Raw genomic sequence first — 14,492 nt, forward strand, 5'->3', positions numbered from 1 at the left:
CTCTTTATGTAGCCTAGACTTGTTTTCTGCCAAAAAGAGTGTGCACTGGTGAGAAACTTTTATTAAAGCATTATTTTATAGGGGGTACATTCAGGCCTGGATTGGCTGTCAGGAATATTGTGAGTTTTCCCTGTGACCTACCCTGCTAAATGGCCTGCAGGCTGTAGCTAATAAAATAGAGCTAAAAAGCTAAAAAAATCAGTTCTCTCGGAGTGTCCTAAACGCATCGCGCTGAGTCAAATACCCACGAAGCAGCCAGTCAGACACGCAGAGGCTGGGGGTGCGTTTAGTGGGATTGTGGTGGAACGAAGAGGAAGGGGGGAGCAGAGAGGGAGAGAGATAAAAGAAGAAAGGCTCTGAGATGTCGCCGATTTTGGGGGGAAACAGCTTCAACTAAAAACTTTTAGGCTAGTTCAACACAGTAGCATAAAAGTTCACCAGACACAAAATAAATGTGTCACATGTCTGACAGGAATTTTATGTCAGTTTAACATAACATATTTAACATAACAGGAGTGATTTAAAACACATTTAAATACACTTTGCTTCAGTTTATGGCCTTGAACACATTGTCTCAAGGCATGATGGGAAAGTCCATCCATTTAGTCCCAACACGCCACAATATGTTACGTAACTCCAAATTCAAAAATGGTGTCAAGCTCACAAGGGATGAGTTTTTGTGTCAAGTGAACATAAAGTTTTTTCATTAATCTAGTTTAATAACTCATGAACTCTCACAACGCTGAAGCTGCCATCTGATTCTGGCCTCCGATTCGCCAATTAAGGGGAAATTTAAGGGGAAATATTAACCTGCCTTTTCCAAATTCTCCTTAAATAACATCAAGATGACACAAGTAACAGCTTGATGTTGTTAAAGTGGTGCAGTAAAGTAGTTGTTTGGCCCTCTGACTGATTTGTTATTATCTACACTGTAAAATATTGCTGTACATTTACAGTAAATTACTGGCTACTGGTTACGTTACTAACATATAACTTACTGTATCATTTTTACAGTAAATTACTGTGAAATGACTGTATACTGTGATCTCACAGCAGTTATGCCTGTTTCACAGTATGCTCCTGTAAAATTAGTAACTTCAACTGTACATTGAGCCAGTTACAATTGAAACAACAGTATGTTCCTGTAAATTACTGAATTTAACTGTAATTTAACGGTAATCACGTATATTTGATTACCGTGATTTGGCAGTATGCTCCTGTAGAATTACTGTATCTCACTGTAATCTCACAGTTAAACTGCTTTTGTAAAATTACTTTATTTACTAGGGCTGCAACTAACGATTATTTTCATTGTCGACTAATCTGTCGATTATTTCTTCGATTAGTCGACTAATCATTTCATCGAAAAATGTGTTAAAATGTTGAAAAATGTCGGTCTGTCTCTCCCAAACCCCAAAATTTTGTCATCTAATGTCTTGTTTCGTACTCACGCCAAAGGGTTTTAGTTCACCGTCATGGCAGAGTGTGTAAAGCTGCCAATAACGTAAGAAGCTGCAATAAGAGTATTTTGGATACTTTTATAGTACTTTTCTATGAAAAATGACTCAAACCGATTAGTCGACTAAAATAGTTACCGGTTATTTTAATAGTCGATTAGTCAACTAATGGTTGCAGCCCTAATATTTACATGAATTTCACAATAAAATGTGGAATATGGTTTAATATCACAGTTGTAGCCTTTAAGGTGATAATAATGTAATTTATTGTGGAATATTACGGTTACATATTGTAACTCTCTCGTGTGTGACATCGTAATAGGCAGTTTGTGTAATCCAGTGGTTCCCAGCGTAGAGATGGTCGCCAAATTAATCTGAGAGGTTGTCAGATGATCAGTGTGAGAGGAAAGAAATAAAAACACAAATGTGATGCACAAACCTGTATCATAACACATATGGATATATGTGGCGCTCTTGCTTTTTTCTTCTTGAAGGTGGAGACAGGAGCGACGCAGGAGACGCTCTAGTATTGAGAAATGAGAAAGAGATGCTCAGTGCGTCAGAGCAACCTGCAGGTAAGATATTTATTTTAATTCATATCAGAAATTATTATGAAACGATAAATTATCATTAAGCAAATATTGGTTAAAGGTTGTATCGTCTCCTTCACGATATGTACCTCTGGTTTTATTTGAGGCTCATAACTACAGTGTCGTGCAGCTGCTGGCTCATCAGTGTTTGTGCTCTAAAATTCATTCCTGGCCTGAATGATTTTCTGGCCCCGGGTACATTATTGAAAAAGGTGTGAGAACCACAGCTGGGCTCTTTATCCTCCACAGGAAATGTAGTCTCCAGTATTTGGTTGAACCAGTGATTGAACTGGTAGAAAGTTTACATTCATTCAGACCATACCAACCAGCGCCTGTTTGACAGCTTTTGTTCACAAGTAGATTATCTATCATAAATTCATTCACAGATTTTTATTTTGCCATGACTCTCTAATTAATTGAAAAAATAAAAAACAAAAAAATGAAATACTCCGGCCCCCCAATTTATCACGTGCCACTACTTTGTCCCTTCAGTGCACCCTTAGTTGTCGGCAGGCCGCTGCAGAGCAGCTTCCTGCTGCCGCAGTGATGGAAAATAGACACCACTGTGCTTCTGAACGACTCCTTTCACTTTAAATAAACTCCCAGACAATTCAGTTAATAAGTCAAAAGTAATTTTCACCTTGTGATGAACAGAATTAAAATATCACCAAAGGAGCACCTACGAGCTGAGCACACAGGTGCAGCTAATCAGACTGATGTCGGCAATTTTGGAGTGAGTGAATCGTCACAGACCTGTGGACATATCTGAATTGAAGAAGTTAAAGACAGCGCTGCTAAATGGGTGGAAAAGGAAAGACTCGGGTCTGAGGGACGTCCTCAAGTTGGCATGCTGTGATACGCCTCACTGTCACAGGGAACAGTTTGACATATACGGGAAGCAACTAAACTGGAGTCAAGATCATAAAGTACATTTCTTCCTCAGTAAGAAGTGCTTCACCTTGTTAGTGCCGACTTTGTTAAAACTCAAAATAACGTGAGTTTAAATGTGATGAAAAAATGAAATGGAAAAAAGATTATTTTATTTTACACATATGTTATGAGAATGTCCAAAGGTGGGAGTGTGTAGATGCACTGCAGCTAACACATTTTCCAGCAGGAACGTCTGCACACCATGGAAAAAAAAAAAAAAAAAAAGATTGAATTGATCTGGACGAATCAAATGTAATGTTTCTGAAAGTTTCATTTTCAAGTCTCGTGTCGGAGTGCTGAGAAGAACTGAGGCACAAGTTAAAAGCCCAGACAGGCTCCTTCTAACTGCACCGGTGTAGCTCCCAGTGAGACAGCAGAGCAGAGGAGGAGATGGGTTTTAGTTTTTTAATCTTTGGGTTTGTCTGTGGGATCGCTGGGAGAGGCCCTCTGGAGCGAGATCCGGGAGGTTTTTAAAGTGGAGGCAGAAAAAATGTTTAGGCAGCAGTCCATAGCCGATCCTCGGGCTGAGGAGGACGTGTTCAGGGTTCCAACTTTTACATCCACAGGCCTGGATTTGTATGAAGAAGGCAAAAAATGACTGTAATCCACTGCTGAATCCAGGAATTCATCAAAAATATAATTTCGAGTCTCATCTTGTGTTTCTTCTTAAAATAACAAATCTCTACAACAGACCTCGAGCGCGAGGATGAAGGCCTCTTTTCACATATGTCTTTTATGATGTTAATTAAAGCTTCATGTCACATTTTAATTTCAAAAGAGGGATTTATTTTTATTTACAGCCACATTTACTTGACAGAAATAAGGCACACTTACAGGGGAAAATGACATTGCTGCGGTTGGTTGAAATGATTGAAATGCATGCAGCATTCGTCCCTGGTTAGCTTTAAAACAATCATCATCATCACAATCATCATCATCATCATCACCATCAGCAGCAGCAGCAGCAGCAGCATGCCATTAGTACAGAGCAGCATACATTAGTGCACAACCACAACAGCTCTTTGACTGCAGAGAGAGACGTGGAGAAATGGCATTCACATGAGATAACCGGCAGTTTAGACATCTCACTGCCGCCATCAGCAGCTATTACAATACTCTGTGAGAGGACACAATGCTTAATTCATTAAATCATCAAAGAAATTGTCCGTTACATTTGATATTATCTGTCAACAATGTGTTTTACAGCGTGGCAGCTCTTTACAACAGTTTGGAGACGAGCAGAGACAATCCAAACACAGGCTGGCACACACGCAGAATAACACCAAGACAGCACTTTATACCACAGCGTCGTCACTGACAAGCCTTTTGTGAGTGTGTGCTTATTGTTGCATCGATGGAGTGTCGAGAAACGGACGTGTTTTACGTCAATAAATGTGACAGGAATGTCGTTGTAACAGCGTCTTTAAAATGAATGCCATAGAAAGAGTCGGCCTGTGCATACGTTGGTACTGTTGCTTTTTGCAATGTCATTTTCAAACACTTCGTATTCCTAAAATTTGTAAGCTAAAAGGTTATTAAATCAATAAATTAATAAAATTAAAAAAATAAACATATTGATCCAAAAGATTTCTAAATGTAAAATATTTCTTAACACAGTAAATTATTTGAAATATGTGCATTATTTCATTTTTAGAAGCAGAGTCAAAAGCCGTTTTAATAGTTTCATCGTCAGTAGAAATATTTCCCGGGTGCCCACGTTGATATTTTCTTGGTATCTCTTATTCCTAAAATCTGAACAAGCTAAAAGCAGAAAGGTTTTGTAAGATAATAAAGCATGATAATTTATTCAAGTGTTTAATTTGTGTCGTAAATTTAGAAAACAAATACAAGATATTCCTTTCTACCTGCTTCTCTGCTTCTTTGGCGCCACAGCACGTTTTTACTGTCTTTGGGATCGCATGTAGCACGACGTGATGACATCATCGACAACGTGACGGCACAGAAGACAGAAAAAGCTATATTTATTTTTTTGATTGATTTTAAACAGGATCATGTCGACAACGATTTCCCGCAGCTATGACGGGACTATACTGTGGTGTCACCGCGCTTTGTCACTGTCTCTTGGATGGCTTGTAGCGTAACGTAATGACATCATCACATGCAGACAATGTGACGCAAACACAGATGTCTTAGCTTTCTGTTGCAAAAAAAAAATGCTCGAGCTCATAACGTTTTTTTTTTTTTTTTTTTAATTTCAGGTTGATTTCAAACAGGATCATGGAGACAACAGCCTCCTGCGGCCGCCTGGAGGAAGGCTTAATGTGTCGAACTTCCTGTAGTTTAGATTAAATGTAGACAGTTTCTGGAGCGAGTGAATCACTGAAGGCTCTCAGTGTATCAGTGGAGGTGGGTATAAAGTGTTCACATGATGTTAAACGACTGGATCATGTGGCGGCAGTGATGTCAGCCAGCTGAGGCCCTGCAGCAGCAACAACAAGCAACCCAGAGACACACGGAGACAAACAGCGAGAGGACGTCCACGCCACACCATCTCTAACAGTCAACACACAAATGCAGAGGAGGAACTGTGTATGTGTGTGTGTGTGTGTGTGTGTGTGTGTGTGTGTGAGTGTGATTCGTATTCATTTGCGCCACAAATGTACGTCCTCCTACACACACTTTAGCATGTCGCTTTGTTTGTTTCTGTAAGAAAAGGAGCAGTAATTATCAGCTGCACCGAGTGTTAAACATATAATTGTATTATTTGAATAATCTGCAGTGGTAATGACGCCATGATCTGTGTTAATTGCAGTCATGAGCATGTCTGACTGGCTCTGTGGCCAGCTTTAAATTGAACTCCTGCCTGGGATGATTCACATGACAACTGCACTATTTGATATTCAGCTATAGGAAGGCGTGTAAAAAATGATTTGCACCAGCCTGGGGGGGGGGGGGGACGAGACGAGGAAATCTCCAGCATATGATCATGGGAAGTGACATGTATGAGAACATGGCTGTATGAGTCAAGTTGATCCTATTAGGTGTTTAAATGGATTTTACATGGGTGTTAAGGTTCAGAATGTGCCATCAGACATGGAGAGGGAATCCATATTCATGGTGCGTCGCCCGACCGTCAGCACGCAGAGAGCTGCTTATAGACCATGTGAGCCGGGGGTAATTGTTTATCTAGACGCCTCTCTCCTCAGTGCATAAGTTGAGCTGTTGACCACTCATGGTGGACATTTTGTTTCCTCAGCTCTGTGTGTATCCGTGTGTGTGTGTGTGTGTGTGTGTGTGTGTGTGAGAGAGAGGCTCAGCGGCAGTATTGCATGTGGCGTAAACCTCACTGCGATAAATGTCATTTGAGCAGCCATTTGCATAAAAAAAGAGCGCAAAGGGGGGAAGGTAAGAGGTGGCGCGGTGCGGCTCAGCCCTGTAATAAATGCACTACATGGGGTTGAATAAGAGGAGGTTCCACTCTGTGACCACAGCCAGAGGAGATACAGCTGATCAGTTATTATAGGCCGACACATCCACGCAATGCTAATGTTGATGGAGTTCAGGTGCCAATATTTTGCTTATTCTTATGCCATAAATTAAGTAAAATAAATGAAATTTCATGACGTGTGACGCAGCTGTTAAAACCATCAGGAGCTCCTAAACTTCAGTCAGATCAAACTAAATGGTCTTCATCTGGTTTTTAAATTTTCCCTTTGTTTTTTTTTTTTTTGGTCACAGGCCTGAAAATGTTGCACCCAGAGTAAAATGGTTTCTGCTGGAGAGTGTTTACAGTCAGGGTTAGACGTGAAACAATTAATCGATCCGTTGATTCACAGTAATTTTAATAATAAATTACTTCTTGAAGATTTCCTGCTTTTCTCTGTTTGACACGACTTTAAATCACTTTGGGTTTGGGATGCACCATTGACTGTTCACTATTATTAAACATCTGCTACACTAATTGACTAATAGATTAATAGATAAAATAATCAGATTTTTAAATGATAAAAAGACTAGTTAGCTGCAGCCCCATTTTGTACCATTGTAAACTGATTATTTTGGGGTCTTTGGACTGTTTCTAACAATAGAACAAATGTTAAACTGATTTATAAAAAACAAAACAATAGATTAATCTTTTTTTTTTAAATGACAATAAGTCACTTTGAATCAAGTTTACAGAGAAGCAACTCTGGTAAAAATATATTTCTTTTTTCTTTAATGATAATAAAAACTCAGAAAAAGGATCCTCTGATTCAGCTTTAAAAAATTAAGTAATGATTTGCGTGCATCTTTTTCAGTCGCTCCAATTGAAATTATTAAATCAGTCCTACGAGTCTTTTATAATCTGATAAACTCAATTAGTTGAGTACAACCAACATGATTTGCTTTGACCTCGAAAAGCCAAATTAAGTTGAACCAACTTAATATTTATCCAAAAGCTGTGCTGATATTTTCTGGTCAAATTATTTTATTAAAGATATTCTAACTTATTTATTTCAATTAAGTCAAAAATTACAAAAAATGTTTTGGATATTAAACAACTTCTTAAAATAACTGTCAACTAATTAAAACACATTAATGTGACAAATGTAATTTTTTTCATGCTGACAAACGTCTTGATTTTAAGGGTTAACCACTAACCCTGTAATTCATTTTTTAGGCAGGCAGCTGCCCTGGGGCCCCAGACCTCCAGGGGCCCCGAAAGCTCTTGGCTTACGAGGTTTGTGGTAAATAGAAAATATGATATAGAACATGCAGTATTTAAATACAATATCAAGTAATAAATAAAGGCCTTAAGAAGAGTTCTGCTTTACTTATTAATCCTGGAGGCAGCGAGGACAATTGAGTTTCTAGACTTTGATTATTTCAGGTCACATGTTGCCTGTTTCTAAATTATTTGTTTAATTAAATGATCACCTAACAAACCTGGGGCCAGGTAGTGCTGCACATTGTACAGAGGGAGATCGGAGAGAGGGGATTATTGGGGGCCCATTTATGTGTTAATGCCCCGGGCCCCCTTGTAGGTTTTGGTCAGCTTAGAAATAAGCTGGAGCCACAAGGCCACAAATGCTGCTCCACATGAGCTGATGAGCTAAACGTTAGCATTTTCTTTAGTTTATTCTGCACTGCTCTCTGGTCTACACTTTCAAACGACGTTAGCACATGTTCAGATTGCTGCTTGTTAAAGGGTCACCCGTGTTGACCCCATGTGTCTCCAAACCAGTAATTAGACCCGGCCCTCTCGCTGCAGATATACATGTCTGTGTTAGTGTGCAGGCTGTCATGCTGGCCCAGCAACATGGGAACAGACACTGTTCATGCAGATAGAGTCACGTGATCAGAAGTTGTTGTCAGACAAGACAAAGAGCCAGTCGTCCTCTGCGAGACCAAACAATCTCGAAAAGCAACATGTCCGACAGACACACACACACAGAGATACGACACAGAAACACAACGCTGTCCATCGCCACGGAGACAGAGACAGACTGACAGATGCACGGTGGGACAGACATGAGGACACCCTTGACCCTCGAACCGTGGCTCAGCACAGGAAGTGGGAAAAAAGAAACATTGCAGTGCAGATCAAAGAAGAGGTAGGTTTCTCTTTTTGGAAGGGTGGAGAGTGGGGGTGTGGCTTCACCCATCCTGACAGTCCTCCGTGGGTGGGTGGGTAGTCGGGTGAGGTGAGGTGGGTGGGTGGGTGTCGGGGGATGGGGGGAGGGGGTGTTGCTGGGCGAAGAGAGGACTCTCCTCGACTACGCGTATTCTTAAGCAATAACAACGTGATCCGTATTATCCACCCAAGAATACCCGTCACCGAAGAGAGTCTTTCAGTAAACAAGGGGGAGCTAAGCCAGAAACCACGTGAGCAGCACCACTGCCATTGCATCATCATCATCATCATCATCATCACCACCACCACCACCACCACCACCACCACCACCATGGCCATCGGCAGCCCCCCTTCAGGCTCCAGTGGCAAACAGACACATACACATATAGAGAAACTGGGGCAGTCGCATTGATTGAAGACGCCTCGCTGCAGCGTGAGGCAAGGTTCCATCAATGGCTCCTCTGCAAAGGAGAAAATTGACAACGGTGGCATTTTCAATCCGAGCCAGCAGCGTGTGTGGAGGGGACAAACAGAAAAACAAAAGAAAGAAGGGTGTGTAAAAGCTGAGGTTAGCTTGATTTACTCTCTCTTGTTACACAAAACTGTGGAGGTGACGGGGGGGGCGGGGGGAGGGGCATGTGGCGCAGCCCAAACCCCGACAGGAAGCATCTTACCTGGAACCGCGGCCTGCCAGCGTTGCCCCCTGTCTTCTGGACGTCCTCATCCAGCTTTGGCTGCTGCCATCACCGCTCCTGCCCCGGTCCTACCCGGGCGTAATGAGATCTGGGATGAGGGAGGGGTGGGGAGGGTGGGGGGTGGAGGGGCGTGCACACACAAGGGAGATGCGGGGTTAGGGAGGTCAAACCGGGAGCTACCGCGGTGTGACAATAGCCCCGTACACTCCATTACCCCCCCACCACCTTCCACCTCCACCCAGCAACACAAGCAGACAAATCAACACATGGATTAGACCAAAGGAGGGAGGGTGCAGCGCATGCAGGGAACTAATTTGTTTGATTATATAAAAATGGTGCCGCTTTTTGCAGCAGCACACCAGCCCGCGCTCCGGCGTCCTCCAGGCTGATTACTGTTGTGTGATATATATTGGAAAATACACATTCGCTTCAACTGACACGCCATTTATTTCCCCCTTAAAATTGAAAATGCTAAAATGCCTTTTAAATGAATTCCTAAATGTTAATTCAGCAATCATTATTATGATTCCCCCCCTCTCCTTTATTTTCAAATTAAAGCGATGAGTTTAAATGCTGGAGCGAGGCCATTAATAATGTATGAAAAGTTCAAGCAAATTTATTCTGGTCTATTCTAATTGAACTAGCCGGCTGAATACAAAGAGCAGGCTCCAGCTAAGCCGATCCAAAATCATTCCATCGATTTGTTGTCTCTAATCAATATTTACAATTACTCCGCGGATGGATTGGTGAAAGGAACAGGCTCGTCGGTGTGTGTGTATCCTCAATGCAGATTCACTGTTTCTAAATTAGAAATGCACACGTTCATCAAATCTGGGCAACAACAGTATCATTTTTTTTTCCTTTCACAGGGAGAGAAAATACATTTTAAATGTTTTTGTAAAAAGCTGAATGGATCTGCAGAAAACACAGGATGGATGAAAAATTCAAACTCTGCAGAGGAGCTGAAGCAGGATGGACAAACTGAGTGGAGGGCTGGACAGGGAAGGGAAAGGAAAGGAGGAGGGGGCTAGGATGGAGAAAGAGTAAAACAAAGAACGAACAGATGAAGTAGGAAGAAAAGAAGAAAGCAGATGAGATGCTAATCCAAGTTTTTTTCTTCCTGTCCCCCCCCCAGCCTCTTCTTCTCTATTTCCCTTCTCATCCTGCACTCAGCCGGCCGGCCTGGACCACTCGGCCCAGGAGACACACACACACACACACACACACACATACTCTCAGCCAAGAAGAGGAAGACCCCCACCCATTCACCCGCCCAACCACCCCAAGCTGCAGAGAGCTGGGATTTACCACCCGCAGCCAAACACACACACTCTCACATGCATACACACATCGGCTAGCCTGGCCCAGCCCAGGCCATCTGTAGAGAGGGAGAGAAAAGAGAACCTGAGGGCTTCAGCTAGATATCATCTCTCTCTCTCTTTCACACACACACACACACACACACACACACACACACACACAGGTCGCCTAGCCCAAGTATCATTGATTGTTCAGTAGAAGCACCCCCGAGACTCATCAGATTACTCTGAGAGCAGGGGCAACAGCTAAAATCAAACAGCAGGAATCTTCTCCTACCTTTGCTTTCATTCAAACTTCCTCACACACAGAGCTCACGCAGAGCCCCACAGGTTGTTGGGAAGAAGAGGCAGCAAAGCTGATGATGAGGATGGCAGTGAAATGCCCTCTCCAGCGTTTTTTTAATTTTTTTTTTCAACTTTTTTTTTCTTGTTTCCTTCAGTTCCTCCTTCCTTCTCCCTTTAACTTACATGACCCTGCTTTCACACACGCCTCCTCATTTTACTGATTTAATTGCCCACAGGTCCTATGACTATGGTAATAGTGGACCCTGCATATGGGGAGGAAGAGGATGGAACACACCAACTACAAGAGAGAAATAGTGCACGTTAAGGGAGGAAAGACTGGGTGAAAAAATGAGAATAAAAATCTCCTCCAGTCAGAGAGAGGAAAAAAATCGTCAAAAAATATTTTCAGAAATTTCCCACCGCAGGAGAAAGGAGTGGACAAAGAAAAAGAAAAGGTGAAACTGCGACAACAGGTCCACTCTGTGTGCCACGGTGGCCTCTTACCCTCTTTTCTTTTCCCCTCCTCTGCTCTCCTGTAACCCAGGGTGTTGCCTCTCCTCTGCTCTCCTGACGGCCTCTTCTAAAATTCCCTCCCCTTCCTTCCTTCCTCCTCTCCTCCTGATGCCTCGCCGAGGGTCCGCAGCAAGCTGGGAGGTGGTGATCTCCCTCCCCCTCCCAGTTCCAGGAAGAGCTCCCTGAGGAGAAGGAGGAGGCAGATCCCGGCAGGAGACGGAGGATCCAGCAGCGGGAGTGGTGGCGGCGGCGGCGGTGGTGGTGGTGATGGAGGCAGTGGTGCTGATGCTGCTGCTGCTGCTGCTGCTGCCAGAGAGGGATGAGGGGAGGGATGGATGCTTAACAAAAGATCTTCTCCTCCTCCTCCTCCTCCTCCTCCTCTTTTTCCACCTCTTCTCTTCCTTCTCGTCCCCTACCACTTTTTCTTCTTCCACTCTTCCCTCCGCTCTCGCCTTCCCCTCTCCGCTCCCAGCGCTGAAAGAAGCCAGTTGTTGCTCTGCCGCGGCAAATGAACTGACAGCCGGCGTCGAGCCGGCGGAGCGAATGAGAGAGCAGAGAGCAGACGGACGGGAGAGAGAGAGAAGAGAGAGAGAGAGAGAGAGAGAGAGAGAGCGTGTGGTGTGATGTGGCATCTGCGAGAGAGTGATAGAGAGGAGAGAGAGGGATACGGAGGTAGAGATGGACGGGGGGGCGGGAGGATGGACGAAGGAGGTGGAAGATGGAGAGAGAAAGGTGGGGTGAGGCAGGATGCAGGGAAGGATGAGAGAGACAGAGAGGGGGGAGGAAATAAAGAGAGAGATGTAAAGGAACAGAGAGAGAGAAAAAAGAGAGATGTAAAGAAACAGAGAGAGGTATTGCCGCAATGAAAACCTTCAGCCACCAGCAGTCCGTCTAACGGACTCTGTCCCTGCGATGAGGAAAGCCAGAGAATAATTAGATTTGAGCTCTCCTCTTTCTCTTCCTCTCTATCACACACACACACACACACACACATATGCACACTAACACACACACACCCTGGCACCTAGTAATGGTGCATTAATTGGTGTGCTGTGCGCTTCACGGCCCTTGGCCAACACCTCCACCAGCACCCACTAAAATGTGCTTACTGGGGAAAAAAAATCATCAGAAATAAAGCAATGAATGATGATGATGATGATGATGATGATGGGAAGATTAGGGGAAGGAGGAAGAGAGGAAAATGAGTCGCCCCTCGGGACCGATGAAAACACACAATGGGGGGGGGGCTGGAAATCATATGCATTGACACACCACACATCATCGACTGTGATCAGCACTCACAGCCGACAAAAGCCTCCATGTGCAGAGGAGTGGGGGTGGGGTTGGGGGTGGGGGGGGTTCAAGTGTGACAACATTTAATTTTTTTCCTCTTTGTGGAAGAAGAAAGGAGACAAGGAAAGGTAATAAGGTGTTATGAGTCATAAAAATGCCTCCTATTCCACTTCTCTTTTGTAGTTTGTCTCCGAGGGAGGGCCGCACTCATATTGGTTTCTGGAAGCCAGCACTGGGAGGACTAAATTTTAAACCATTTTCTTGTGTCTTCTGAGCCGACTCAAACCAAAAACACAGCCATGTTAATATTCCTAAAATCAGACGGTTTTCATCCCACACATTTCACATTTTTATTATAACTCCCAACCTTTAAAATTCTCTAGTGATGAAAAGCACTTTGAAACAACACTGAAACCTTCATAAGACACTAAAACTACAGACCAAAAAGCTCCTTAAAACTGAGTCAGTATCAATATTACTAAAATTAGACGGTTTTCATTTCCCACATTCCTCCCAAATTTCGCATTTTTATTGTGAATCCCCACAATTTAATTTTTCTGCAGCGCTGAAAGCACTTTGAAACAGCAAGACACTAAAAGCACCGACCAAAAGCTCCTTAGAAACAAACATGTCACTGCAGACGATCAATATCTGCTGATATGAAAATAAAACAATTGAATATACGCACGCCGTCGTCCAAGAGAATCATCACGTCGCAGGCAGGCGACACAATGAGTGGACCAGATCGCATTTTTAAGGAAACGCCAGAACCAGCGAGCCAAGCCAATATATTGGTCGGAGCCTCAGAGGGGAGGACGCTGCCGCCTGTAAATTTTTCCGGAAACAAAAATGCAAAAAGATAAGGAGGGAGAGGAGGAGGAGGAGGGGGGAAAGAAAACTGAAGAATGAAAGCAAGAGGAAAAATGAAACCAATTTCCTCGGGGCTGATTTAAGGTCTTCTTAATGCCAACTGGTCTCTTAACTGGCTGCAACAGGCCTTGACTTTTCAAGCTGACATTTTCAATTAGTAAAGCTTAAAATCATTTGAGCAGAAAGAATGAGGGACCCTGTTTTTAACCGCAGATAATGGTCAGATAGTATAAGATTCCCTGTAGGTGTCCAGATCACACACACACACACACACACACACACACACACACACACACACACACACACACAGATCAGTGATACTGTGCCATTGTTTTTCAAAGCAGCGAGGGACATGAAATGCACACAAGCATCAAACAAGCTCTCACGTCATTTTTTTCTTTACATTAGCTGCACTGAAAGGCCAAAAGCCTGAAAAGCCACGCCGCACACAGGAAATCTCTCTCGGTGACAATTGAAAAATTATGGGATGCGATTGATGCGAGCAGTTTGTGTGAGATAATGATTTGTTTCCTTCTGGTATTCGAGGAGAGTCGACCACGCGCAGACAAAATCGAGCCACGCAAACGCTTCATTTCAGCAGCGTCTTCATTTCAGTGGAGCAACAGAGCAATTACATTTACATTTCTGCCACTGCCTTAGACACGCGTGAATCTCCAGAGTCAAAGGAAATTAAAATCTCTCAAGGATTCCACAGCGATTGTCGCCGTCTTTGAGGGCGACGAGGGGGGTAAAATAATCATACACGGTTTTATCTCGGATGGAGATGGTTCTTAATGTATAGCAGACAAAGGAGTGGAGCTGGGGGCCCCGGCTCTGTTTCATGGCGGTGTAGTGCCCTCTAGTGGCTCCCGGCTGTATGTCAGCTGCTGCTGCTGCTGTTGGCTCATTGTTCAGCCACAGCAGGTGCTTTTAGAGGTAAAACAGCAAGAGGAATACAAAAAGAT

At 43.3% G+C, this 14,492-nt stretch overlaps 1 long non-coding RNA gene across 1 annotated transcript; it reads right to left on the reverse strand.

Annotated features, from left to right (window-relative positions):
- Positions 1-374: 374 nt before the first annotated feature.
- On the reverse strand, positions 375-11,987 carry LOC144458870 (uncharacterized). Its single transcript, XR_013488240.1, has 3 exons — positions 11,356-11,987; positions 9,227-9,335; positions 375-9,013 (listed from the first exon to the last, which is right to left on the reverse strand). It is a non-coding gene; the product is annotated as an uncharacterized LOC144458870 (long non-coding RNA).
- Between the last annotated feature and the right edge of the window lie 2,505 nt (positions 11,988-14,492).

Source organism: Epinephelus lanceolatus, chromosome 20 (assembly GCF_041903045.1).
Source record: "Epinephelus lanceolatus isolate andai-2023 chromosome 20, ASM4190304v1, whole genome shotgun sequence".
In the NCBI taxonomy this organism is placed as follows: Eukaryota; Metazoa; Chordata; class Actinopteri; order Perciformes; family Serranidae; genus Epinephelus; species Epinephelus lanceolatus.